At 43.4% G+C, this 23,872-nt stretch overlaps 1 protein-coding gene and 1 non-coding gene across 6 annotated transcripts in view; both read right to left on the reverse strand.

Moving 5' to 3' along the window:
• The window catches only part of LOC147684122 (cytochrome P450 2J2-like), a 149,321-nt gene that overhangs the window by 14,123 nt on the left and 111,326 nt on the right, over positions 1–23,872 (reverse strand). The window lies entirely within an intron of this gene.
• Positions 134–265, reverse strand: LOC147684123 (U6atac minor spliceosomal RNA). The gene has a single exon (XR_015302019.1). It is a non-coding gene; the product is annotated as a U6atac minor spliceosomal RNA (small nuclear RNA).

Genomic DNA, 23,872 nt, shown 5'->3' on the forward strand with positions numbered 1-23,872 from the left:
TTTTACACCCACAAAACCATAGAAATGCATTATCGTTACCTCAACTGTAACTTGTACCCTTAGGTAACTATAGCTCATGCACTTGCCATGCACTGCTAATTACATCGCTCATGACATCTTCTATGACATCATTGATAATTTCACTGCAACATTTGCACTGAAGTAAGTGGCAGTGCCTAAACGGGTATATGTGTTGTAAATGCCACTAGGACTTCTTCCATCCTTGTCAAGGGTGGTGCTAGCCTTCTTTCCTTTCATACAACACTTGCAGGGAAACTCGCTGAGAAAACTGTACATGGCAAAAGCAAGATTATTAGTTACCTTAGGGCACAAGTTAGAGTTACTTGCGATAACTATAACTGCTGGATTTCTATGGTTTTGTGTGTGTAAATTCTAAACCTAACTGTAACGTCCCTGTAACCTTTAGTGTCTTCAGTTAATACAAATATACATATACATGTATATGTTTATATATTACCTACTGGCGGTTGCCAGTAGGTAGTTATAGTTAGGACCTAGTTTCCATAGGAAGAGCATTTTATGTTTTGCTTATAACTTTGACGTTGTTTGATTAATCTTCATGAAATGTTCAAAACTAATTCTTTGTTCATGTCAGCTCCTATGTTGAAAGTTTGGGGGTAATTCATCAAGGGGGTGGCTGAGAAAAAAGGGGGTCCCAAAACGTGTTTTCTCCATGTTAATTTCCATAGGAAACTTTAGACAAGGCTACAGGTCGAACGGGTGAACGGAATTACCCCAAATTTGGCAGGGAGAAGGGTCTTGGTCTAGAAAGCATGCTTTTGTTTATTTGGTGTAAATCCATTCAGTAGTTTTTGAGAAATTTCTACATTTACAGATATCGATATTTGGGAATTCTGCCATCTGATTGGCTGAGGCGTTACGAGCGCGAGCTTGCTGCTTATTGGCTGAGAGCGCTGTGAGCGTTTACAACTAGGAAGTGTTGGCTGCCATTTTGTGATTCCGTTGAACTGAGTAAGGGGAAAAAGGGCGAAAGAAATAGGAATGAGGAGGGGAGGAGAACTGTAACCTCTGTGGGGTTTTTAGGATGTGCTTATAGAAGGGGTGCGAAGCAAAGTATTCACCCCTACCAGTGTGAAAGTGCTGGGCTACGGACATTTAGTGAGGTATTGCGTAGAGTCTGATGCTGGTAAGGTGAGCTGGTTCGGGACTCGGGGATTAAAGCGTGAGCCCAAATTGTGTGTCTTATGCTGTGAAGTCATGTGCCGTGGCAGCTGTACTACACCTGTTGAAGTAGTGTAAGCATGTGTTTATACCTACTTGGATGAACTACTGACCCGTACTGGTCTGAAAGTCCTGGGGTACGGAAAATATGTGAGGTACTGTCTAGAGTCTCATGCTGCTAAGCTGAGCTGCTGCCGGACTCGGGGAAGAAAGCGTGAGCCCAAACTGTGTGCCATATGCTGTGAAGTCATGTGCTCTGGTCGCTGTGCCACATCTGTCCAAGTAGTGTCAGCATGTAGTTATACCTACTCGGAGGAACTTTTGTTTCGAACATTGTAACTTGAGTATGGTGCTTAGGGGGTGTTATATAGGAAGTGCAAAGGTTAATTTATGCGTATTAAATGAATTCAGTATTTGTAAAGTGGAAAGCACTGACTCCTACGGGTCTGATGGCACTGGGGGCGTAAGCTGAGGTGTTGCTGGAGTTGGGGATAAAGCTGATGAACTACTGACCCCTATTGTGAACTTTTAACTTGCACGTGCCGTTAAATGTTCGATAAAATGTTGCATAACTATATTGTTAGGTTAAAAATAAATTGATGAACTTTTAATCTGCAGGTGTCGTAGAATATTCCACGAAGTGTGGTAATAAAATAGGTTGAACTTCTGACCTGTATGTGGCGCGGAATATTAAGTAGCTTTTCGTATGTAAAATTCTAAATTAACCAATGGAGATAAGTTTTGGAATGTCGTTGAAGGAATGAAGTATTCTGATTTGTTCTTTACATGTGTTTATGTGTGGGGCGACAGAGAAATTGTGCCATTACTGGTTCTATTCTTGATGAAAGCGGTGCTTTACATGTAGTGTGTGAGAAAGAAAGAAATCCATGTGTGTGTGATATTTGCAATCTGCATACCAACTACAAAGGTGAGGTAGAAATGAACAAGTATTTAAGGTGATGTTTTTAAGTTTGAAAGTATTTTTTTATATCAAAATAATATAGTGTTAGTAAAGTGTGGTGTTTCATATTGGTTATAAAATATGCATAAAGTTTGCCCTGTTGTTAAATAAGTACTTTATATATGTTTAGGAATTTTTCACAAAGAAGAAGTGTAGTTTGTCATCTTTAAAGAACTGTATGGTTCTGAAAATGAGGTACAGCGTTAATTTGGGTTTGCTAATGTATTCGGGTGAGATAAAGAAAATGTCCCACGTTTGCAAATTGTACTTTTTGTGGAAATAGTGTGGTGGGGGTGGGGTGGTAGGAGATGTATGTGTTATTAAGTTAAAAGAGATAAAACGAAACCCAGAAATGTTATATGGGCAGTTGTGGTCTCATTTTTGACACTGAGAGGTAGATTTGAATGTAAGTGGAGGAAGGTTGTTGTACTGTGAGCCCGTCTACAGTGTTTGAAGATTACATGGAGAGGAGATGGAGATAGTAAAACTGATACGTTTCTTTTATATGTACGCATAGTTTGAATCATTTGATCATAGGTTGAGATATAATATGAACATGGTTTCTGGTTTGCATTTGGGTATAGTTAATAGTTTTTGTAGTTTCTGACTAGTGAATAATAAAAAGGTAGATGTACTAAAATATATGGTAGTAAACGTATTAATCATTGTCTGTTCTTATGAAATAGAATTGGTTGGGGAATGCTTCTTTAGAAGAGATGTTTTATAAATGTGTGAGAAATAAACAAGAAATGAACATGTGCAGTATATTTTCTGTATGACTTTGTTGACATTAGTAAAGTACATGTGATTATAATTGATCCTATTTGTCAGGCTGTGTTCTTGTGCTGGATATATGTAGGTGTTGAAGTGGTCCGGGTTTTACCAGTGCTCAGCTTCACTATCCCTTTTGAGACACTCGTCAATTTTTTCATTCCATTTAATGTCTTTAGTATAGATATAGTAAGGGGACTGTATATCAAAAGTTTAGGAATTACAACTTTGTTTACTCTCCCCATCCCCTGCTATACACTCTACAGAGTGTTTAAACGACTTTAGTAACATATAGATGTCTAGCTAGTAAAGATGGTGTAATTACCCTGGGCCCATTTATAAACCGTGCTATGGGATGGTTTATGTTTTACCCGCCAATTTGCATGTTTGAATACTTATTTGCTGATAAGTGTTCCGGCAGACACCTCTTAAAATTAACCCCGTCTATGGGTATAGTTGCGCTACTGGGAATGGTGGGTGTTTCTGTTTGATTTCGTATGGTTAAGCAAGGGCAGGGGTGGGTGTGGGGAAGGTGGGTATTTGGTGATTAAAACGCAGAATTTAGTAATGTGCAGATGTTGAGCGACTAAAGGTGATGTAGTACCACTGTGACTATTTATAAAGAGCCCTATGGCATGGTATATGTTTTACCCGCAAATTTGTATGTTTTAATAATTTTCGCTGATGAGCGCTCCGGCAGACAGTTGTTGAAATTAAGATCCTGTATTGCTATAGTGACTCTACAATGTTTGCTGGGGCTCTTTCTTTGATTGTGTAAGGTTAAGGAAGGATGGGAAGAGGGTGGTGTAGTGGCAGTGGGCCCATTTATGAATCGCTTTATGGTATGGTATATGTTTTCCTGGCAAATTCCCATGTTTTAATACCTTTTGATGATGAGTGTTCCAGCAGACAGCTACATAAATCACACAACATTTCTGTGGATAACAAATCTTCGTGCTGATAGACACGCTTACACTGTGGTAGAAGGCTGCCAGCGTTGATGGCAAATTATGACACTTGGTGCAATTGTAGATTTCAATGGAAGCTCAGACTATTTCTGTTACTAAGGTGTAGGCAGGTTTTTAAGTAGGATAAAGTAAACTGGGGGTGCTCTAAAAGGGGGGCAAACCTCTTAAAGGGGTGTGGGCTATGCTAGTAGGGGTGTGGTCAAAGCAAGATAAGTAGCATTGTGTGCTTTAGAAAATCCCCTCCATTTCCCTTCCTTCTACAACGTGGCTCACCTAGCATGATGTCTCCAGTTCTCAGTAGTGAGCAAAATGAGCATGCGTACATCGATGAGCACGCTGTCACCGCAGTGCAATAAAAATAATTGACTATCTTTGCGAGGGCCGAAAATAGAGCCCGATAGAGAATCGTTTTGAGGCTCCCTGAAAATAACTACCGGTCCTCAGACCCGGCCCAATTAAAGCCCAGCATCCATCCATCCTGCACTGCACCATCTAATCATCTTTTAATTGATGCATACATTCCTACTTATATACATACATACATCTGTTCCTGCATTTATCTTAAGCATCTATCAGCGCACTCGCCTATGGTAAGCACTGTGTCATCCATGCAGTCATACACCTATATATCCATAGATACATCAGTCCCAGAACTAATCTTAAGCATCTATCAGCCCACCCATCTATCCTAAGTACTGGTCCATGCATTCATTTATCCTTCCATCCATACATTGATACATCCATCCATCTACCTATCCATTTATCCATCTGGCCATGCATCCACTCGTCCTTTATTCAACTATACGTCCTTATTTCGGTGCACCCTCCACCTGATCCTAAATACGGCGTATTATACTCATCCGCCCAGCCTCTTAAGGGGTCAAAAAGGCTGGCGATAAACATTGACAGGCAGATGTTTCTTATAAAGAACAACAAAGCTTTGAGTTGCTCTTTGTGGAGCATAGTTCACCACCTTTCTCTGGTGGTATTTTAAAAAAAGCTTCATCTAGCAAAAGAAATATAAAGGAACTTTTCAGTATAAGCCGTTAATTTAGAAACACAACGCTTTGTCCATTTGTATTTAGGAACACTGCCTTTAAGTGACTCACAGATTGTTTATACCTTTACTTCTTTCATTTGAACATGCAGTTCTATATTTCCATGTGAAGCACAGTATAGGAATATTAAAGGAATTGCAAAGCTTTTATCTTCCTATTAAAGAGGGGGTGTGAGCACTAAGTGAGCCAGGCAAAGGGTGTGTTTTCGTAGCACTAAAACAAGGCACTGTGCAGGGTCAGAGCAGGAGTTGTGCTGGAGTTGCCTGCTTGTGGTCGTCCGCAGAGGCGCAACCAGAGGGGGAGCCTAATTCTTTTAGCAATAGGCAGAGTGGGGATGATGAAAAAATGGTCTTTTGAAGACCTGTAAAGTACTCGGGTGCGGCTCTGTGTATGCGCCTGGTAAGCTGTCTCAGAGAGTCCAAAGCAATGGGCGTTGCACGCCTGGTGGTCTGGCTGCTAATCACCCTACGATGATGTTGCTCCTGCGTTGCAAAAAGAGAAGGGAAATCCTGAGAGAAAATGGCTCTCTTTAAAGGATTTCCCTTCTCCTACAATGCGACTCATCTGGCATGATGTCTGCACTTCTCAGTAGTGAGCAATGTGCATGCTCCCACAGTCTCACTGCAGTGCAATAAAAAGACAAAAATCAGACTTCCTTTGCGAGGCCCGAATATAGAGCCCCATAAAGACCTGTTTCGAGGCCCCCAAAAATAAAGTTCTAATGCTCAGACCCCCATACCCCCCCCCAATTAAAGCCCTGGTTGCAGTGTTATGTTTGCGAAGTTGGAGATAAAATTGTTAGGCTAATAATGGTCATTGTTGTGTGTGCCGTTTGGTTGATAATATCATCCTAAGTACAAAGATTACATTTTTTTTAAATAGTATTTATAAAGTTGTCTTTGGAGGGTTGCAGAGAGAGTGCTGTGGGGTGGTGGGGTGCGGCAGAAAGGTGAAAAGTACGAGGTAGTGCAGTTACATATAAATTGTAAAGGTGTATGTAAATAATTAAATAAATACTTGCTGTATGTTCTATGGCACTACTTGTCATCCTATTGCTCCCCTGTTGTGCTCCATCACATTGCAGCACTGGGTCTGGAAGTCTTTAGTAGAAGTTTTGTAATTGTAAGTTATTATTTTAACATAGTGAACAGATGTAAAAAATAACTGAATCTATTTTTTGTTTTTCAGAAAATTACTTTGTTTGGATTAAAATTTGGAAATGCCTAGAAAAAGTGAAAAAAAAGAAAAGAGAAGAAAAATATATATTTGTCCAAAAAGGAAAAATCTTCAATTAGAGAAAAATGCAAGTAGTACAGAAACAGTTTGTTCTAGTAAAAGCACTAGTCAATTTGTGAAAAAAATATTACGAACATTTAATGAAATAAACATCACACAAAGCAAAAAGAAGAATTTTTCAAGTAAGGTGATGTAGACTTCAATTTCAAATACCAGGGAAAGGAAACATGATAAAGAAACAGTATCTGTTACTCGGAGACAAAAGCAATTTCAAGTAATTCCTCAGAGACTTTTTCGATCTAGAGTGATTCAGAATTTAATGAAAACATGCTGCAAATATAAAAGAAAAGTGTTGCAATTCAAAGAGAAGCAGCGTATTGAAAGTATAGTGGATACTGCTTTCAGTTTAAAACAGAAGTTATTCCTTCTGATTTTGAAGAGAATCAAACTGTTGGATAAAATAATCAAAGTGTTGAAAGAAAAAAGTAAAAAAAGAGACGTGAACAGAACCAACTTCTGCAAAATTTTTAGTGAACATCGGAAACATACTTATATTAGTGAGCCTTTTTTTAATTTGAAAAGTAACTTTCATGAAAATAGTTTACCATTTGCAGTTGATGCTGGAGGTCGTTGCTACGAAGTTCAGCATGGCTGTCCTCATTCCAAAGGAGGAAATGGTTTGGAAAGTGCAGAAGAGTTAATAGCTGAAGAATGGAAAGGGGCGACCATTCGGTCCCCCCGAACGTATGACCGAGTACCACGAGCCCCCCGGGAAGCCATTTTTGGGCGGGAGGCGAGCCTCGGCTGGTATGCCCGAAGCGGCGTAGCCGGGGCGCGCTGTTTCCCGCCCTCGAGTGGGCTGGCCTAGACACTGACGCGGCTGGCCACGCCCTAAGGGCAGGCAGGGGCGGGTTTACGCCCGCCCTGAAGACGGATAAAAGGAGCAACAAGCCAAGAACGCATCCTCTTGTTCCTGTGCTCTGAAGCTGCACCCCCTCGCTGCACGTGAGCTCGAGACGGAACGAAGAGCCAATTTTGAACGTTTTAATCTTTCTTGTTTATTTTACAGATATTCTGTTCGAGAATGCCTAAGAAAGTTGGAAAGCGAATGACTACCGACCAGATGCTGCGTGTTCTTATGAAAGAGGTGACCGACTTAAAGAAGAGAATGGCAGAGAAAGATGGGGAAGAGGGACCGAAACGTCCGTTGGCTGGAGCAGCTCCGGGAGGAAAAGGCAAGAGGCCCAGAAGGGGAGCAGCTGGAGGGGACATCCCGGTTCCCCCTGCCCCACTCGAAGAGCCAACTCCGGTGCCGGCGGAGGGGAATCCGATTCCCGTGGTGGTCACCCCCGTGTCCGGGGACAATATGCCGCCCGAGCTGGCAGCACAATTAGCAGCGTGGTTGGGTAGAAATAACGAGGGCGCCACGGCTGACGACGCACGGGTCTTGATGAGGCAACTGCGCGAAACAAGGGAGGCGGCTAAGGCAGCATCGCCAGTCATCACGCCGGCCGCGGCAGGAGGAAAGCCACCTGGGATAGGCTCAGCCGCAGATACAGCTTCCGGTTCAGGTAAGCGGCCATTGCCGATTGCGAGGGATGAGTCTGCCCCGTCAAGAAGGGAAAAGTTGGGTCAACATGTCCCTCTAGCTATTAAGGAGAAGATATGGGCAGATGAGTATGTAAACATCTTCTCGTTACTTACCGATCATTATGAGATGGAATATGTTAAGAGCCAAAAGGAGCTCATGCATCCGAGTGTTTGGCGCGCAAAGATGGCCGCCTTCAAGGTAAATGAGAACATTGGCAATTGGGGCAAGGCGTGGGGGAATTTTACATCCATCCTGGACGAACGTAGGCCCGAATTACTGTCTGAATTGCCGATTTATCAGTCACGTATCATGGGGTATTCCGTGTCACATGGGGGCAATCAATGGTTCTGTTACGATAATATTTTCAGAAAAGCGAAAGAACATGATAAAAACTTAACTTGGGATTGTTACGATTCTGTGTCATGGTCAAAAATGGCGGATACTGGTATGTTGAATTTGCCATTAGTAGGGAGTAGTGTGGGGGAGTCCTCCCGCCAATATTCTGGGACCTCCTTTCGATCAGGCGCGAGTAACGAGTACCAGTCCAGGCCGAACGGCACCACTGGTAAAAAGGGGAGTTGTTGGAACTTTAACAGGGGTAAATGTACGAGGCCCCAGGGGTCATGCAAATTTAGGCACGAATGTAGCGGGTGTGGGCAAGCGTCCCATCCTGAGTCCATGTGCAGAGCCAAAACGGGTGACAACGGGGGTAGAGGAGGCGCCAAACAGGTCTGAAATAGTCCGAGGGGCGCCTTTACCTACTCCGATTGATACTATGGCAATGATTCCTTGGCTCAGCGAATACCCGGACCACGCTTCCGCTGGGGTGTTGCGGAACGGGTTTTCATATGGTTTCCGCATCCCAGTGGGGGAGTTTCAGGGTTTAGCGAAATGTAAAAACCAAATATCAGTCTTGCAGCACACGACCGTGGTACAGGAGAAGATTGGGAAAGAGGTGGCTCGAGGTCGAGTCGCCGGTCCGTTTAAGGTGCCACCGGTTGCTAACTTTGTTTGTTCCCCCTTAGGGGTGGTCCCCAAGAAGGACCCGGGTGGTCCCCAAGAAGGACCCGGGTGAGTTTCGGCTGATACATAATTTATCAGCCCCACGTGGCCTTTCCGTAAACGATGCGATAGACCCAGCAGTGTGTTCAGTACGGTATGCATCTTTCGATGAGGCCGTAGCCATTTTGAATCGCCTAGGGCCCGGTGCGCTGATGGCGAAATCTGATATCGAGTCAGCGTTCCGGTTGCTCCCGGTACATCCAGACGACCAGCGTCTTCTTGGTTTCATGTTTCAGGGACACTATTACATGGATAGATGTATGCCAATGGGTTGCTCTATATCTTGTTCTTATTTCGAGCAGTTCAGTTGTTTCCTGCAATGGGTCTTCACAAGGAAGACGGGGTTTCATCAGGTTATGCATTATCTCGATGACTTTTTGTTTCTAGGGGCAGCCGGGGACCCGGAATGTGGTCAGGCTTTGAATGAATTTTGTGTCTTAATGAACCATTTTGGTGTGCCATTGGCACCCGGTAAGACGGTGGGTCCTTCAACTTGCCTCGAGTTTCTGGGGATCGAGCTCGACTCGGAGGAGGGTTGTTTTCGTTTACCAAGAGAAAAAGTGATTAGGTTCAGGGCATCCCTGGAGACGTGTATTAGTCAGTCTAAGGTTAAGTTGCAGCAATTACAACAATTGGTGGGACAGCTGAATTTTGCCCTGAGAGTAATACCGATGGCCCGCCCCTTTTCCCGCTCGATCGCTCAGGCCATGGTCGGCCTGAAGGAGGGTCACCATCGCACGAGGCTCTCGGCCGAGGTTCGCCAGGACATGCGCGTTTCGTTGGCATTTCTGGCGGATTTCAATGGTCGAGTTGTCTGGAACAAACCGGCGGTGTCCTCCGAGGAGCTGGGGTTGTGGACAGATTCGGCAGGGAGCATTGGTTTTGGTGCCATCTTTGGCACAAAATGGTCGGCTCAAAAATGGCCGTCATGGTGGCATGAGGATGGGTTGACGAGTAACATTGCTTTTCTTGAACTGTTCCCCATTCTGGTGGCCCTGAGAACTTGGCCTGAGGGGTTTAGAGATCACTCTGTGGTATTCTGGTCTGATAACATGACCGTGGTTGAGTGTATCAATAGCCAGGCTGCACGATGCAAATGGATCCTGAGGCTGCTGAAAGAAATTGTCTTGTTGTGTATGCAATTGAATGTCCTATTTAAGGCAAGACATGTGCCGGGGGTGATGAACCAAGCGGCTGATGCGCTTTCTCGTTTCCGTATGCAGGCCTTCTGGGGTTTTCTACCCACAGCGGACCCGGTGGCGGCACCCTTTCCCGAAGTTCTCTGGTCTCTCGGTGCCCCGAACTACGAAACCTCGTGGGAGAGAGTTTAGCACCCAGGACAAGGAAGGCATATGAAGGGGCGTTCCGTTCCTATTTGGCCTTTTTGGGGACTGCTGGAGGGGAGCTTTGGGGCCAGGAGGAGTGGGTAGTAAATTTCCTGCTGTCTTTACATCAGGCAGGCAAATCTGTGGCTACTGCCCAGAGGCATCGGGCAGCCATTTCCTTCGTGGCTAGGGCTTATGGGATCCAGGACCCGACAGCGTCTTTCGTTGTACAAAAAGCGCTACGTGGGTGGCAACGCCTTGAGGGTCGCAGAATAGATGTAAGGCGCCCGATAGGTCTGGATAGGCTGGCCCTGTTATTATCTGTACTCCCTTCAACGTGTTCATCCCAATTTGAAACAGTGTTATTCCGAGCCGCTTTTGCGCTGGCATTCCATGGGGCTATGCGGGTAAGCGAACTAGTGGCGAGGAACAAGCGGGATGTGACGGGGGGACTGTGCCGAGAGCACGTTCAGGTCAGAGGGGAGGCAATGTCCATCTCGTTTGTCCGGTCCAAGACCGACCAGGGTGCGATGGGGGACTGCATAATCATACAAAGGATTCCCGGGTCCTCCATGTGCCCGGTAAGTTGCGTAGAGGAATATTTAGCGCAAAGGGTGGCATCATGGGGGGGGACATTGTTGCGACACGCTGACACCACCCCACTGACGAGGTTTCAGTTTCAGCGGGTGCTTGCGATGTCAGTCTCCGCTGCGGGCTTGAACCCCGGCGAGTTTGGGACCCATTCCTTTCGGATAGGGGCTGCTACAGAGGCTACAGCCAGGGGTCTGAATGTCGAACAAGTTAAACGTGTGGGGCGTTGGTCCTCGAACTGTTATAAAAGGTATGTGCGGCTGCACATGTTGTGAAGCTGTAATGATGTACTCACGCTTCTTGTTTTCTTTGGTTTTCAGTTGCGCAAGCCTACGAGGCGGGGCGGACTGGGCAGTCGACCCAACACCGGGTCAGCGGTCAGACATCACCGGCTGTGAAAAAGGAGGTGTGGGTCGTGGGCCACTCATACGTGAGGCGGGCCGCGGACGTATTCAAAGCAGGTGACATGATTCACGTGGCTGGGGAATACGGGTACAGTGTGTCCTTCTACGGAAAGGGCGGGCTCTGTATTGACCAGTTTCAATCATTTTTTGAGGGTTTGTTAGGGCGGACGAGGTCACCGCCGGCTATAGTCATAGTACATCTTGGGGGCAACGATTTGGTGTCCACTGGTAGACGACTACTTCTTGAGGCAATGCTTTCCACTGTAAGTTGGTTAGGGAGAAGAGTTCCAGGGTGCACAATCGCATGGTCCCATATGATACCGCGAAAAGTGTGGCGGGGGGCTCTTTCAGTTTCTGCTCTGAATCATTCAGTAAGGAAGATTAATAATAAAGTGAGTCGATTGTTCCGATCAAGTACACTGCATTCTATTTCGCATGGTTGTATTAAAGGGGACAGTATGTATTTGGGTGATGGTGTTCATTTGTCCCGGGTGGGGAACGAGTTACTCATAGGAGACCTGATAGCTTGGCTGGGGACTTTAAGACATGACCTTTAGGTAGGAGTGTGTGGGGGGTCCGGATAGCCGGTCAACTATCCGGCCTGTGGCGGTAAGGTCATGATCGGTGAGCACTAATTAGTAGATCCCTATGAGTGGGCATCACCCATTACGGATGGGAGCGCTCGAGGGAGGTGGCCATTGGCCCCTCAACGGGTAGGCGGTCCCTTCTAAGGATGGGACGCCGAAAGGAAAGGAAAGGCGGTCAAGGCCCCTTCCTGGGTAGGAGGGGCTACAGCCCCCTCCTGGGGAATTTCCCGGGGCCAGGATATCTGCGACGGCAGATGTGGTAAGTTGTGTGGGGTTTGGGAGGGGGTCTACGCTACCTTCTAGATACCTCACACGAGTCCTCGAACGACCTTTAAGTGGCGTCGAGTTTATTGGGGCCCCCGTCAAGTCAAGGGAAATTGGTAGTTGCACTTGAGGTACACCTCTGTGCGGTCGCCCCTCACAAGTGAGGGGGATATTTCGGGTTTAGGGATCTTGACACCGGTTACGACCTTGCCGTTGGCCCTTAAACGTTAGGATGTACAATTTCAAAATTTCAAGTTAATGTTTTGTAGGATGTTAGTTCGGCTAGGAGAACCTTTGTATTAGAGAATATGTTAAGGTTAGCCAAACATCGCAATGTGGTAATGAAATTGTACATAATATGAAACTGTTATTTTAATGTTTTATTTTTGTTTCATATTTTAATAAATACGGCCGGGAGGGTCACTCCCTCCCGTCTTCCAAAAGTTCAGAACGGTTTCCGGTTTCCCATCCTTGGGGAGTGTGTTGAGAGGGGGTGGCGGGTATCGCGGCCATATGGAAAGGGGCGACCATTCGGTCCCCCCGAACGTATGGCCGAGTACCACGAGCCCCCCGGGAAGCCATTTTTGGGCGGGAGGCGAGCCTCGGCTGGTATGCCCGAAGCGGCGTAGCCGGGGCGCGCTGTTTCCCGCCCTCGAGTGGGCTGGCCTAGACACTGACGCGGCTGGCCACGCCCTAAGGGCAGGCAGGGGCGGGTTTACGCCCGCCCTGAAGACGGATAAAAGGAGCAACAAGCCAAGAACGCATCCTCTTGTTCCTGTGCTCTGAAGCTGCACCCCCTCGCTGCACGTGAGCTCGAGACGGAACGAAGAGCCAATTTTGAACCCACCCACCAGCCCCTGAGGACAGCCAGTTGTTTTGAATAAAGTTTTGATATGGTAATTCTATTTCTTGCAGGTTGTGGTGATTGTCGTGTTATTCTTAGTATGCAATAAAGAATGGTCAGCTACAATATGTTTTTTCAAATAAAGTAATTCTGCACTAAGTATCGATTAGTGATCATACGTGAAATGGTTTATGGTTGTTTTTAATTGAGTAATTTAGGTAAATTGTCGTATTTATTTTTTGGTCGGGCGGTAAGGTCATGATCGGTGAGCACTAATTAGTAGATCCCTATGAGTGGGCGTCACCCATTACGGATGGGAGCGCTCGAGGGAGGTGGCCATTGGCCCCTCAACGGGTAGGCGGTCCCTTCTAAGGATGGGACGCCGAAAGGAAAGGAAAGGCGGTCAAGGCCCCTTCCTGGGTAGGAGGGGCTACAGCCCCCTCCTGGGGAATTTCCCGGGGCCAGGATATCTGCGACGGCAGATGTGGTAAGTTGTGTGGGGTTTGGGAGGGGGTCTACGCTACCTTCTAGATACCTCACACGAGTCCTCGAACGACCTTTAAGTGGCGTCGAGTTTATTGGGGCCCCCGTCAAGTCAAGGGAAATTGGTAGTTGCACTTGAGGTACACCTCTGTGCGGTCGCCCCTCACAAGTGAGGGGGATATTTCGGGTTTAGGGATCTTGACACCGGTTACGACCTTGCCGTTGGCCCTTAAACGTTAGGATGTACAATTTCAAAATTTCAAGTTAATGTTTTGTAGGATGTTAGTTCGGCTAGGAGAACCTTTGTATTAGAGAATATGTTAAGGTTAGCCAAACATCGCAATGTGGTAATGAAATTGTACATAATATGAAACTGTTATTTTAATGTTTTATTTTTGTTTCATATTTTAATAAATACGGCCGGGAGGGTCACTCCCTCCCGTCTTCCAAAAGTTCAGAACGGTTTCGGTTTCCCATCCTTGGGGAGTGTGTTGAGAGGGGGTGGCGGGTATCGCGGCCATAGTGCAAGGGAACGTCCACAAGCTCCTGTGTATAAGTGGGCTTGTAGTAGTATTTGTAGTATTCGACAGGAATCTATTGATATAATGCAAAATGTGCTACAAGAAAATACACAGAAAAGTATTAAACAGAAGATTAAGTTGTTACAAGGACTAGATCCATGTAATGTAAGAAAATATACTGAGAAGTATGGGCATTCTCTGGCTTGTCTTTCAAGAAAGGTTTGCAAAAGTGTTTTACATCACTTGAGGATGTTAGCAGTAAACCATTCAGAAATACAGAAGTTTGTAAGGAAACTGTACTATGTAAAAAGTCCTGCATTATGTTTAAGTGAACTGAATACATGTCTTTTATATGGTTCTTTATCAGATGTTCAAAAAAAGTGTGATGATATTGAAATGCGATACTTTGGTTCGGAAGAGCAGTCCATAGAATGTGAAAGTTTGACAATTACAGATGTTGGAAGAGATGGGAAAGTGATTAATACTGATCAGTTTGAAGAAATTGGAAAGTTTTATGTAGAGTGCTCTGAAATACCAAACTATGTGTGTGTTTGTTGTCAACGTACTCATTATAAAAGTCAAAGTACGAATGTTGATTTGTATTTGAAAAGTGAAAAGGAGAACTGTGGGAAGAATTTGCAACTTACTTGTTTGTGGAAGGTCGATTTAAGTTACGTAGTGATCAATGTATATGCAAATATTGTTACAACAAATTAGAAGAGAACAAAAAGCCTGCTAGAGCAGGACATAATAACTTAGAATTAGTAGCTATTCCGGAGGAACTGGCTAAATTGAATACATATGAGTCAGTTTTAATTCAATCTGTTCATCCTTTTCAAACTATAATTTGGATGGAGCCTTTAACAGGTAAACTGCCACCAACAGATTTGCAAAGAGGGCTGAAAGGAAGAGTGGTGTACTTACCTTTGGATTTTAAGAAAAATATTGAAACTATTGCTGGAGAGAAAGAGGAAAAGGAGGCAGTAGTTATTTTAGTAAATGGTGTACCAACAAAGAGTCAGAAAATATGGCAAGAATTTGTGGATGTTAATAAAGTTGAAAAGGCTACCTTATATCTTATAGAGAACAATATTTATTACAACAATGTAAATGTGGATGAACAGGTAATAAGTTTGGAAGATGAATCTGAAATTTCAAGTGGTAAAATAGAGAAAGTGGACAAGTCAAGGACTGAAGAGATTTATGAACATTACACAATATGTCCTTTGCATTCAAAAGAAGTAATAGGAAGCAGCATTGAGTTATTTAAAATGAAAAAAGCACAGGGAACTCAAACGAGTGTATGGGAAAAAAGCTTGGAAGCTTGTTGTTTTCCACAGCTGTTTCCTACTGGAGAAGGTGGACGATATGATGACTGACCTGTATGGATTCCAGCTTCAGAATATCAGTCAAACAAGATTATATTCTGAAGATCCTAGATTTCGACAGTGCATTCCATACATATTTCATCTTTTGTTTGAAAGTTGTTTGTCGTATGCAGTGAACCACACACTTAAAACTGGAGTTCATCAATCACTTCTTTCTGTGAAAGAATTTGTGGAGAAAGTTCAAGAAACAGATGAAAATTTACAACCACAGTTAATCAATTTGATGGCATGTCAACGTGGGACAAATGAGTATAGGTATCGCCGTCATAGAGAACTCAAATGTATGTTACGGAGCTTAGTTACACCAACATGGTTTGTCACATTTAGCTGTGCAGAGTATGCATGGGAAGATTTGCTTGAGTTTCTAAGAGAAGCGAGTTCCAATATAAAAAAGGTTGAAATAAAGACTCCTAGTGAACTGTGTTAGTTGGATCCTGTAAATGTGTGCAGATATTTAATCATAGGTTTCAAGCTATGATGTCTTTCATCTGCAATAAAAAGAATCCACCTCTTGTAGTAGTTACCGATTTCCTTTGGAGAAAGGAGTATCAAGCAAGAGATGCACCTCATATACATATGCTACTATGGATCAAGGATGCACCTACATTTGGACATGATTCTGATGAAACAGTATTGTCTTTCATTGAACAGTACGTGATATATGAGATTCCAAGAGAAGAAGGAGCTAGAAACTTGGAACAGCAAGGTTTAGGTGTCCAAAGTCATCGTTGTGGTAAGTACTGCAGAAGAAAATATAAGTCTAAAGGAAAATTTTACACCAAATGTCGGTTTGGTTTTCCCCGTTGAGGCATTTCTAAAGGAAGAGTAAATTCTTATTTTTTCTTCTGTAAGGCACACAATAACTCGGAAATTTCCAAAGAATACCTACAACTTAAAAAGAACACAAGTGTCAAAGTATATCAATGACTACAATCTAGTCATTTTAAAAATGTGGAATGCGAACATGGACATGCAGTATGTTGCAGATAACCTCAATTACTGTTGCATGTTATGTTACATAGTACATAACAAAATCGGAAAAAACAGAGATGAAACAAATGTGGGAAGAAATTGCACAAGAGAAAAACCTTAGCAAAAAATTGTTCAGCTTTACTTTGAAAATGATTTCCCACAGAGAAATTGGATCCTATGAATGTTCAGACCCCTTGTGCTCTTCACTTTTATATTCAAAGTCACAAGGAATCATTTGGGTAAAATTAGGTCTAGCCTGCAAATGAAATAGAGTGTTGAAATCATTAGACGAAATTGAACAATTTGCAGCAAATGAACCAGACAGTACAGACAATCTTAAAACGAATATGTCGGGCACATACTATCCGAAAAGGAGTCGACATCTGGAACAGCTATGTCTGTATGAAGTACTTCAACATTACAGCTTCAAAAGAAATGTTAAACAGAATTTAAAAGAAGGAACATTTGCAGTAGTTGGATATAATGGTTGTTTAGTAAAACATGCAAAGGGTAATCTTGTAAACCACAAGAAACTTAGTTGTGAAACTCCAGATAAGTGAGAATTTTACTATTTAGCACTTCTGCAACTGTTTAAACCATGGCGTAGTGAATGTGAATTACTTGGAGACTTTGGGGCCGATTATGATTGCGGTTTTTCCGCATCCTCCGGGACGGCGGAAGCCACCGCCGGCCCTGAGGATGCGGAAAACCGCTGCGGAGCCTCCAAAGACCCACCGCCATATTAGGATGGCTGGTGGGTCTTGAATTCTGTCTGCCGCTTTTCCGCTGCGGTCGCATTACGACCGCGGCGGAAAAGCCCTAATATGGTGGCGGTGTCTAACAAACACTGCCAGTGATATTAGGTTGGTGGGAAAGACATGCTTTTCCGTGGCGGCTTTTCCGCCGTGGAAAAGCATATGGACTTTCAATTTGGGGGCCCGTTGCGGGCCCCCTGGGTGAAAGGGGGTGCACATGGGGGGTACCTATATTACCCCCGTGCATTTGCGTGCACAAAGCAGCAAGCACTGCGCAGTGCCTGCCGCTTTGTGTATGCAAATGCGATGCATGTATTTTTTGCCTTGCGGCTGGTGCAGCTTGAAGCTGCACCCGCCACAATGTTAGAGATAGAGGATGTGACCGCCACCCTGGCGGTCACATCCTAATCTGCTCGGAGGGAACGCCGCAGCCCCTGCGGACGTTCCATCCTTCTCAGGGGTCGCGGACAGACTCAAGTCCGTCCGCGATCATAATCGGCCCCTCTGACTGCTATGAAGATTCTTTTAATGCATGTAAAGATAGCATTGGATGTACAATTTTCCCTACATATTTAAAAATGTTGAATGATGAAGTTGAACAGGAAAAGACTATTACAGGTGAAAAAGCTCATGAAAGTTCTCAAGATAGTCAAAATACTAGTCCATGTAGTAAAGATCCTCTTGAACAACCAATGCTGGAAAATGAAGCAGCGATTGCTTTGCATGAAGTCGAAATTGCAATGCAACAAGCACACAAGGAGAATATTACATTGGAAAACTTAGATGAGCAAGTAAATGTTGAACAGAAAGAAATATATGTGCAAGTGAGAGAATGTATAGAACATGGTTTGTTGCATGAAAAAAAGGAATGGGTGTTTATCTTTTAAACCTCTTCTGATGTACATCAGTGGTCAAGCTGGGACAGGTAAAAGTTTTTTAATTAAAGTTTTGACCAGTTATCTTCAAAAAGCTACTGGTTCAAATGTATGTTGTGTGGTAACAGCTCCAACTGGATTAGCTGCACGCAATGTTAAAGGAGTTACTTTGCATAGATTATTGATCTTACCAGTTGAGCATGATAATAAATTAGAATATCAGAAGTTGTCTGGAGAAGCTTCTTATGAAGTGCCAAGAGTGCTGAAGAAAATGAAACTTTTAATTATTGATGAGGTGAGCATGGTCTCAAACTTAATGCTTGCTTTTGTACACTTAAGAATACAACAGGTATTTAAAAACAGATTACGACGTTCTCTTTGGAGGAAAACATTTAATTGTATTTAGAGATCTGCTACAACTAACCCCTGTAAAAGGAGAACCAGTGTTTAAAACTCTTCTACAAGACACTAAGAAATCTTTGGGAAGTATTGGAAATGTGAAACTGTGGTTACATTTTGAATATAAAGAACCCACTCAGAATATGCGACAAGCAAGAGATGAAGATTATGCAAAATGTAAGAATTGGTGTTCTAAGCAAACATGGTAAACAAGTTTTTCAAAGTCGTCTACTAAAGAACTTGTTTACAAATTAAAACACACCAGCAGAAGTAATGCACAAGAAAATGAAAGAAAAAAGTCTATAGTTTGCTTAATTTATATCAATCAACATAAGAGTGTCAGGTAAAAAGAACAGAACATCAGAACAGAGAACACAGAGTCAAATGTGCAAATAGTCAGTGCAAAGATCGGTACCGACTGATAGTTCTCACATTAGTAAAGAAATAGAGTGCACGTGCTAGGTGTGTAAAAAGGACCCTCAGGCCCCAACTAAAAGTTGGTAGCCAGTTGTCTTCATTGGGTCCCTGGTAGATTGAAAAGGAAATTGAAATTGTGAAAGAAAAAGTGCTTTAAAAAGAGTGTGGGCTACTCATCAAACAATTAATTTTATTGAGAAGGTAGCTCTAACTCTATTAAAAACGGTGGGAAAAAAACAGGACTAATGATTGGTTGGGTTAGTTTGAACCAATAAGTCCTCACAATGGTGACAAGAAAACAAAGATGGTCAACATGTTTCTGCTATGGAGCCTAAGGTCAGCTCAGCATTCGTCAGGACCAGAACAAACATTCATACTCCCTAGTGGGCACTCGCTAAGGTGTCCTAACCTAAGGGGTAGAGAAGAAAAAAGGGTAAACTAATACAACCTGGTTTTGTAAAAGTCCCTATGAAGGATGAATATCCAAAAAGGTCTTGCCTCATTGAGAGAGACCGAAAATCTGTGAAAAAAAGAAACAAGCATGTTTGTTTTGTATGTAGCTGTTATGCAATTGTCGTTATTAGCTTCGTCTAAACAAACGTGCACATGTATTTTAAATAGTAGTACTAATGCAAAGAATTATTCTGTTTGTAATTAGAAAAGATGCACTGGCCAAAGTTAAAGAAGGCTTTCTCAGTATTTTGAGTTCATAAACAGGTATTTCCTTTTCTCAGCCAATCGAAAAACAAGCCAAGCATATTAATTATGCTCATTAAAAGGGAAGACCCAAAATCTTAGAAAGTGCTCGTCAGGAAATGAACCCAACAACCAGTTGGAGTTTTTTTGAATCAAAAGACACCCCTCGAACTGGGAGGAATCAAACAACATATCGTGTCAGAAAGGGTAGCCAACTCACTTGAGAAAGTTCTTTGACAGACATCATGGGCTGGCGGCAGGGGGAAAACCTTCATGCTCGGTGAATCTAATAAGGAGAAACAGCGAAAATAACGCGCTGTGAGTCCACTCTGTTAGCGTGTGGTTTCTAATCACTAAAAGTTGTTAGCGCTGTTCGCGGGAAAAGCCCAGAAACGTACTTGCTCCCAAGCGCCTCTCCGCCTGTGAACCTGCTCAGGCCACGTCCGCCACCCGGTACATCCCTGAGGCAGTGCGGCGCTCGGTTTATTTAGAAGAAAATGCGGAAGTACGGCGGGGGGCGTGGCTTGCATGGCTGGCGGTCACGTGATCCTGCCACTGCTTATAACTCTTAAAGGGGCCTCACTGCTATGGTCCTAACAGTGCCGTGTTCATGGATTATCGGCGTAGTAGACCGAACAGAACCCCTTACGTTTTGAAAATGGGTTAAGTTCTTTGTATTGAGATGGAATTTATTTTATCATTATGTTAGAATAACTAGGGTATGTAGAAACACATATCAGGCAAAGCATTTACATATGGTAAGTGTTGGTTATTTTATCAGTCTGGCTTCTGAGTTATATAATGCAAATGCTTACATATATCCACCTTATGTGGAATAAGAGCTGATGAAAAAACCAAAAGCTAGAAATAGCCTATTAATGGGAGGAATGTATATGGGCTCAGTATCACTTGTGTCAGAAAGGGACCCATATAAAAGCGAAACAACCAAAACTGGAAAGATTGATAGTGTAGTTATCTCCGCATTACCAACCCCCACAGAATATCATCATTAAGGCCAGTAAGGTGTGTGGAAAGACGGTATATCCACCTTTGCTCTTTTTCAAAAAGAGTGCCTTCATTATTTGAGTTGATTTGCTCTATTATCACCCATTTCATATCGTTGGGGCCATGTCCGTTTTCCAAGTAGTGGCTGGTTAATTTCGTAGTGTTTCTGCCACATCTCACGTTACTACGGTCTCCCCAATGCGTGTTTTTATCCTCCTAGTGGTCATCCCCACGTACCTCAGGCTGCAGGGACAAGTAATCAAGTAGATAACGTTACTTGAGTTACAATTGGTGTGGCCTCTCAGTTGCCACTCTTTTCCTTCTTTCAGGTGTAAGACCTTGGTAGAGGTGGTAAGATGGCACACACTGCATCCACCGCAAGGGAAATGGCCTATGACAGGTGGTAAGCCCCAGGCATTGAGGACAGATTGATGATCTACAGGCCGGTCACTTCTAGGACGGGTATGTACAAGGGCATCATGCAAGCTTCTTTCTCTTTTATAGGAGAATAGCGGTTTTTGCCAATTGCGACCATTGCTTGTCAGTATTCTCCAATGTTTGCCAATACAACGACTGACGGCATTGGAGATATTGCTGTAGGTCGTTACACACGTTAGTGGAACCTCAGTTGCTGTATCTTTTTCATGATCTTCCAGAAGGGCCTCCCTGTTGTTATTCCTCGCCCTCTTACGGCTTTTTTGTAGTATTTTCTTAGGATAACCCCTCTGCGATAACTTCACAGTAAGGTCATCAGCCTGGCTATTGAAATCCCTGAGACTACTACAATTCCTACGTATACGTAGATATTGGCCGAAAGGAAGATTTTCCCTTAAGGGGCGTGGGTGAAAACTTGTGAAATGGAGTAGATTATTAGTGCTGGTTGGTTTATAGTAGGTTTTACTTACAAGTTGGTTACCTACTCTGGTAAGAGTCACATCTAAAAAGACAATGGATTCAGAATTGTATTGGTGAGTAAATCTGAGGTGGGGGTCACAGGTGTTAACCCAGTCAAAGAACGCTAGAAGACCCTTCTGGAAGATCATGAAAAAGATACAGCAACTGAGGTTCCACTAACGTGTGTAACGACCTACAGCAATATCTCCAATGCCGTCAGTCGTTGTATTGGCAAACATTGGAGAATACTGACAAGCAATGGTCGCAATTGGCAAAAAACGCTATTCTCCTATAAAAGAGAAAGAAGGTTGCATGATGCCCTTGTACATACCCGTCCTAGAAGTGACCGGCCTGTAGATCATCAATCTGTCCTCAATGTCTGGGGCTTACCACCTGTCATAGGCCATTTCCCTTGCGGTGGATGCAGTGTGTGCCATCTTACCACCTCTACCAAGGTCTTACACCTGGAAGAAGGAAAAGAGTGGCAACTGAGAGGCCACACCAATTGTAACTCAAGTAACGTTATCTACTTGATTACTTGTCCCTGCAGCCTGAGGTACGTGGGGATGACCACTAGGAGGATAAAAACACGCATTGGGGAGCACCGTAGTAACGTGAGATGTGGCAGAAACACTACGAAATTAACCAGCCACTACTTGGAAAACGGACATGGCCCCAACGATATGAAATGGGTGATAATAGAGCAAATCAACTCAAATAATGAAGGCACTCTTTTTGAAAAAGAGCAAAGGTGGATATACCGTCTTTCCACACACCTTACTGGCCTTAATGATGATATTCCGTGGGGGTCGGTAATGCGGAGATAACTACACTATCAATCTTTCCAGTTTTGGTTGTTTCACTTTTATATGGGTCCCTTTCTGACACAAGTGATACTGAGCCCATATACATTCCTCCCATTAATAGGCTATTTCTAGCTTTTGGTTTTTTCATCAGCTCTTATTCCACATAAGGTGGATATATGTAAGCATTTGCATTATATAACTCAGAAGCCAGACTGATAAAATAACCAACACTTACCATATGTAAATACTTTGCCTGATATGTGTTTCTACATACCCTAGTTATTCCAACATAATGATAAAATAAATTCCATCTCAATACAAAGAACTTAACCCATTTTCAAAACGTAAGGGGTTCTGTTCGGTCTACTACGCCGATAATCCATGAACACGGCACTGTTAGGACCATAGCAGTGAGGCCCCTTTAAGAGTTATCTGCAGTGGCAGGATCACGTGACCGCCAGCCATGCAAGCCACGCCCCCCGCCGTACTTCTGCATTTTCTTCTAAATAAACTGAGCGCTGCACTGCCTCAGGGATGTACCGGGTGGTGGACGTGGCCTGAGCAGGTTCACAGGCGGAGAGGCGCTTGGGAGCAAGTAAGTTTCTGGGCTTTTCCCGCGAACAGCGCTAACAACTTTTAGTGATTAGAAACCACACGCTAACAGAGTGGACTCACAGCGCGTTATTTTCGCTGTTTCTCCTTATTAGATTCACCGAGCGTGAAGGTTTTCCCCCTGCCGCCAGCCCATGATGTCTGTCAAAGAACTTTCTCAAGTGAGTTGGCTACCCTTTCTGACACGATATGTTGTTTGATTCCTCCCAGTTCGAGGGGTGTCTTTTGATTCAAAAAAACTCCAACTGGTTGTTGGGTTCATTTCCTGACGAGCACTTTCTAAGATTTTGGGTCTTCCCTTTTAATGAGCATAATTATTATGCTTGGCTTGTTTTTCGATTGGCTGAGAAATAGGAAATACCTGTTTATGAACTCAAAATACTGAGAAAGCCTTCTTTAACTTTGGCCAGTGCATCTTTTCTAATTACAAACAGAATAATTCTTTGCATGAGTACTACTATTTAAAATACATGTGCACGTTTGTTTAGACGAAGCTAATACCGACAATTGCATAACAGCTACATACAAAACAAACATGCTTGTTTCTTTTTTTCACAGATTTTCGGTCTCTCTCAATGAGGCGAGACCTTTTTGGATATTCATCCTTCATAGGGACTTTTAAAAAACCAGGTTGTATTAGTTTACCCTTTTTTCTTCTCTACCCCTTAGGTTAGGACACCTTAGCGAGTGCCCACTAGGGAGTATGAATGTTTGTTCTGGTCCTGACGAATGCTGAGCTGACCTTAGGCTCCATAGCAGAAACATGTTGACCATCTTTGTTTTCTTGTCACCATTGTGAGGACTTATTGGTTCAAACTAACCCAACCAATCATTAGTCCTGTTTTTTTCCCACCGTTTTTAATAGAGTTAGAGCTACCTTCTCAATAAAATTAATTGTTTGATGAGTAGCCCACACTCTTTTTAAAGCACTTTTTCTTTCACAATTTCAGTTTCCTTTTCAATCTACCAGGGACCCAATGAAGACAACTGGCTACCAACTTTTAGTTGGGGCCTGAGGGTCCTTTTTACACACCTAGCACGTGCACTCTATTTCTTTACTAATGTGAGAACTATCAGTCGGTACCGATCTTTGCACTGACTATTTGCACATTTGACTCTGTGTTCTCTGTTCTGATGTTCTGTTCTTTTTACCTGACACTCTTATGTTGATTGATATAAGTATA

The sequence above is a fragment of the Lissotriton vulgaris genome, chromosome 11 (assembly GCF_964263255.1).
Source record: "Lissotriton vulgaris chromosome 11, aLisVul1.2, whole genome shotgun sequence".
NCBI lineage: Eukaryota > Metazoa > Chordata > Amphibia > Caudata > Salamandridae > Lissotriton > Lissotriton vulgaris.